The sequence below is a fragment of the Crocodylus porosus genome, unplaced genomic scaffold, assembly GCF_001723895.1.
Source record: "Crocodylus porosus isolate Cpor-Errol unplaced genomic scaffold, CroPor_comp1, whole genome shotgun sequence".
NCBI lineage: Eukaryota > Metazoa > Chordata > Crocodylia > Crocodylidae > Crocodylus > Crocodylus porosus.
In genome coordinates, this window is record NW_017728951.1 from 36,216,011 (window position 1) to 36,221,637 (window position 5,627).

Sequence of the window (5,627 nt, forward strand, 5' to 3'; positions counted from 1 at the left end):
GTGACAGGTGTGCGCCTTGCCTGCAGGTGCAGCGTGGGTGGGACTCATCGTGGGCTCCATCCTGGGGGCCCTGCTCTTCCTGATCCTGCTCATTGTGCCCATCAGAGACTTTCTGCAGGGTGATTGATGGAGCCCTGCTGGCAGGAGGTGCCTGGGGACAGTAGGTAATGCCCATGCGGTGGGAGGGTGCAGGGTCCCCAGGTTAGTTCAGCACAGAGAGGGGGTGGCCTCCTTTGCTGGGGGAGATCTGTCTTCTATCTGCTTGGGGGCTGCTGAGCATGTTTGAACCAGCTCCTGTCTAGAGGAGTTCAGACAGGACTGATCCTGCCCTGAGCAGTGTCTATACTAAATGAGCCTTCCTGAGGGCCTCGCCAGCCCAGCTCTGCTAGGACTCTCCGATCTCCATGGGGTCCCACTCCAGCCTGCTGCAGACCCTGAAACTCCATGCCCATGATTCCTTGTGCCCACCTGAGCCTGAGTCAGTGTCTTCCCATGGAGGGGAGAAGGACCCACTTAGTGTTAATGGTTTAGGGCAGAATCAGATCATCCTTGGACACCTGAGGCCCATGAGAGGCCTTTTGTAGTCAAGGGAGGGTAGGAGAGGAAGCAGGATGTGGCCCAGGGTCCCTGCCCAACTTCCATGTACAGGGCCTGATACAAGCTGCTTTGTGATGGAGCGCCCATGTCACTTCATCGTCACGGAGACCAGGGATGGGCAGGAAATAAATCCTAGCCCCTGGTGCTTTCTGGTCAGTCTCAGCATAACCTGAGATCAGCTGAGGTGTAGGGAGAGGTTTTGTTTGAGAGAGGTTAGAGTTTAGAGATTAGATTAGATAAATTAAATTAGATTAGATAGAGAGTAGGTTGTAGAGAGTTTAGAGATACTAAAGGAGATAGTAGTTAGGAAAACAGATAGAAGGAGGAGATAAACTTTAGCTAGATATAGACAGTTTAGTAGAGATCTTAGTGATGATCGGTAGGGAAGAGCTCAGGTCCCCAGGGCCTCGTGGTCTCAGCACTTGGCAGCTCGTTCCCATCACTCTCCCATTTCCGACCAGCTGGTCTGGCCCAGGCAGCAGGGGGAGACAGCCAAGAGACTGCCCAGTGCAGGTAAAGAGCCAGCAACACCTTGGGGTTTTGCAAAGAGGTGTGAGGCTGGCATGGGAGTTCCTGGTGCTTCAGACTCCTGCTGGCATGGGGGTATGGTGTGCTTGTGGTGCTGGCTGGGGTTGCTCTTTCCCCACTCCCTGCCCTCTTGGCTCTTCAGCCAAAGCTCTCTGGCCCAGCTGAGCAGTACTTCACACCATGAAGCCTCTTGCTCTGTGACCATGGCTGTGGTCCGCGACTGGGGCATGAACTGCCAGAGTCCTCCCCAGGGCCCTCTATGTACCCAGGCACGGTCTGAGCAGAGCTCTTCTGGTAGCAGAGATGCTGTTGGCTGTTGGTGGGTGAGAGATTTGGAAACCAGGTGCTGGGTCAGTGCAAGCTTGGAAGGGCCCGAAAGTTTCCCTGTGGGTGCAGGGAGTGGATTGCAGGCTGCTGAAGGAAAGGTGTGGCAAGGGAACTTCTGCTGAGCAGCTCTTCTCATCCCCCAGCTGCCCCAGCTGCAGATACCAGGAGGATCTGGGGTGCAGGTGACCCTGCAGCCTCCTCCTGGCAGACTGAGGCAAAGTAACAGACCAGCCTGGGTGCGCCCCCCCCTGCTGGTGTACCCACCATGCCAACAGGAAGAGGGAGAAGACATTGGGACCAGTGATGTGCGCAAGGACAAGAGCCAGGTGAGTGGCTGTGAGGGTGCTGGCAGAGCTTTGCCCTGAGCCTTGGACATTCAGGTGATAACTTGCTGGGCCCTCCCTGCCCCGCACCTGCCCCCTGACCCAGCATGCACTCCCTAACCAAAGCTCACACTGCAGTCACAGGAGGAGACAGCACCCTCTGCCCTGCCATGTACAAACACCTGCTCTGGCCATGGGGACCAATCCAGTCCTGGCCAGGCCTTCCCTGTGCCCTGCCCTGGCTGAGCAGTCTGAAATCCTCTCCCCAAAGAGGTCCACATCCCCAAGTGCCCTGAGAGGCCAGACTGGGACTTCTCTGCCTCTGGGCATCTCCCAGTACTAGGACCTCTGGTATCTGTCTGATAGAGAAGGGGGAAAGGAGGCATGGACTATGGAGGGATTTTCTCACAAGCCCTGGGTTTGTACAGACGTGTGCTTGAGGGGTGGTAGCATGGGCACGTCCATGTGCTCTGGGGAGACGTCTAGAGGTGCAAAGGTGTTGATCTGGGGTGGATGCATGTGTCCAGTGGGGTGCAGTGTGTATATATACTTGTGAACTCATGCTGGTGTGTGCATACATGTGAGGCCATGTCCCCAGCAGGCACTCACTGCTCCTCCTACCAACTCTCCCATTCTTCCCTTCTACAGCTGCTCCACCCCGAGACCCTGCGACATAGACAGAAGCTGCCCAGCCTGGTTGTGCAGGGAGTGGTAGGTCCCCTGACTGGCAGTTCCCCAGGGCAGGGTTGGGCTGAATCCAGGGGCTAGGGCACTGTGTAGGGCCCCCTGCCAGGCCTCCATTATGGGCCCTCAGATGTGAGGGGCTCAGACCCTCAGTGTCAGTGGAGGGCACTGCCGGCAGGGTGACTGTCCCCTCTCCTTCTCTCCTAGGGCCTGGACAGAAGGCCTAAGAGCAGGGTCAAGGAGGAGGCTCCAAGGAAGAGATCTGTGGCCCAGAAGGACCGAGCACCCTGCACACCCAGAAGGGTCTGGGCAGAATGAAAGTCCCATTTTCTGAGGATGAAGAAAAATGGGATGACAGAAATGAGAATTTGGTTAATTTTTTTAGAAACCAATAAAGTTTAACTACCATTACGTTTGCAAATTATTCCCTGACCGTAGTAAGGGAAAACAAACATTTATCAATGGGCACTGTAACTGGAGAAGCATTGCAAGATATTGCCGATCATGAAACTTCCAAAGCTCATATTAATTCTATGTGGAAGGTCATTCAATGGTGTAAATTATCTGTGCGACCACCAGGCTTCCCCCAGGTGCCCTGGAACGGCTCTGATCTCCTTGCGGTTGCCTCCGCCCCTTCTGGGCCTGTTCGTCGCCGAGGTAGTTCTTCCTCCCGCGCTGCCAACCCTGTTCTCGTCTGTCATGACTTGATGTTCCTCAGTAGGCGGGGCTAGTTTGCGGGTCCCTCGGTGGCCTGGGCTAGGCCTAACAGTTGCTCACAGGGCTCCGCCACCCCTACACCCCGGCCTCACGCCACCTTCGATGCACTGTCTTATCGTTGTCTGTGGTTTTCCCTGCAGGCCTCTGCTGCCGCTCTATGTCTCAGGGCCAATAACGGGGGACACTACTAACCCTGGTAGTGCCATATGCCCTAACCCTATCCTGTGAGGGACCTTTGCCGTCGCCTCTGTAGAAGTCTCCCCACAAGCCCCACCATGGGGCACGCCCCTGGTCTCTGTTCCCTTAACTCAGGGACTCTGGAGTACTTACGACTCCTATCACCGACCCACCACCAACTCCCCGTCCCTGGACCCTTACAGGTGGGGAGGGCACTCCCTTCTAACTGCTGCTTCCCAATAGGCTCAGACCCCTCCATCAATGTCCAAATGTACCGGCGGTGATCCCGCCCCGATTACCCTCCTGCCAGGTTGTCCTCGGCTCTTCACCCCTTTCCTCGACGTCCTCCACGCCCGCCTCCCCAACACTCACTTTAGGATCCCGCGGCGCTCCTGGGGTTGCTCCTGCCTTCCCCCGCTTGGTTGGCCCATTGCTCCTCTGGAGATCGGCCGAGATCCTGGGCTGCAGGTAAGTGTCCCGCATTACCATGGCCCCTGGGACAATCTGGAAGAAATGATTCTGTGTTATTGGGTCAATTTGAAAAGGGGTGTTCTAATTGGAGAAAAGTGCTGAGACATGTTGCCACAGTCAAACTGCTGTCGTCTTTGGGACTACCTCTAAGAGGATATGAGGAGTCAATATTGTCAAATCAAAAAGGTAATTTTTTAACTTGCCTTGAATATCTTAGTGAATTTGATGATTTTTCTCAAAGAATGTTTGAAAAATTACCAGTATTGTAGCTCAGGGAAGATCAACTTTTTAACACACCAAACCTACAATGACTGAATCGTTATAATGGCAGAGCACTCAGGAACCTATTCCCTGATGAAGGAAGCTAAGTACTGTTCAACACCAGATGTGAGATCAGTTAATATTAATTTTAAGATATGTGACCAGCAATGATGAAGTTGTAGAGAGATTTCTTTGTTCTGTCCCACTAAAATCCCACACTTCTGAATTTCTAGAGACAACTGTTTTGGAAATCATTGCAAATTTAGGTTTGGACATAAAAGCTTGCCGTGGGTAGAGCTTTGATAATGCCACAAATATGACAGGAAAATATTCAGGTCTACATGCAAGACTGAACAATGCAAACTCCTCTGCTTTATTCATACTATGTTCCAGCCATTCCTTAAATTTAATCTGCTGTGCTTCAGCTGAATCTTGTGAGGGAGCTACACATTTTTTTGAATTCGCTCAAAATGTGTATGCCTTTTTTTCAGTTTCCACGCATTGGGGGAGTATGCTACAATCACGTTTGGAGCAGGCAAGTGAAAAATATTTGACAGTCAAAAGAATTTGTAACACCAGGTGGTCTGCTTGTGCAGATGCTGTTTTGGCTTTGAAAATGAACTATCATGATATAAAGAAAACCTTATTAGACATAGCCACGTCAAATTCTGAAAAACCACATGCATGCAAAAACTGAAGCAAAATCCTTAGCAGAAAAGTTTGAAAAGTACAATATTGCTGTTTTTACTCTTTTGTGGAACTGTTTACTTCACAGAATTAATGCCGTCAGCAAATCGCTGCAAAGAGTTGATACAAATTTATTGAGTGCTGCACAATTGTTAGCTTCAGTTAAAACTTTTGTCATGGAAGTTCAAAATGACTGTAGCTCAATGGAAGCAGAAGCACTAACATTAACAGAAAATATAGGTTCCTCTGATATATCTGATGAGAAGAGTAAAAAAAGCAGGAAGTCATTTTTTGATGAAACTAGAGATAATGAATCAGTTTAAAAGGGAAAGAGAAGATGATTGTTGTCAATTGTATTTGTGACACAATAGTAGTGCAATTGCAAAGTAGAGGTAAATCGCTAAAGAAAACTGTTGATTTATTTTGTGTGTTTTTTTACGGAAGTATGGATGAAAATGCTAAAAGCTACTACAGTAAGAAATTAAGTGAATTCTACTGAGAAGACATAGACACAAATCTTTTTGAAGATGAAGTGAAACATTTTATTCATTTGATCAAAAATGATGAGGTCTGTGTTTTGAGATCACCAGTTGATTTGTATAGACTTGCATGTGATGGTTTGCAGGCAACCTTTCCAAATTTAGAAAACATTCTGAAAATATTTTTAACAATGCCTGTCACAAACACTTCCAGTGAGTGTTTTTTTCTGTACTGAAACAAGTTAAAAATTATTTGTGAAATACGAGTCAGGAACAGTTGATAAGTTTGTCAATATTGACAACTGAAAGTGCCTCTTTACAAAATATTACTTACAATGACTTAATTGACAATTTTGTAACAAAAAAGTGTAGAAAA

The 5,627-nt window shown here is 49.5% G+C and overlaps 1 long non-coding RNA gene across 1 annotated transcript; it reads left to right on the top strand.

The window, feature by feature from the left end:
- The first annotated feature begins 1,599 nt into the window (after positions 1–1,599).
- On the top strand, positions 1,600–2,758 carry LOC109323945. Its single transcript, XR_002104795.1, has 3 exons — positions 1,600–1,778; positions 2,424–2,486; positions 2,667–2,758. It is a non-coding gene; the product is annotated as an uncharacterized LOC109323945 (long non-coding RNA).
- The last annotated feature ends 2,869 nt before the right edge of the window (positions 2,759–5,627 follow it).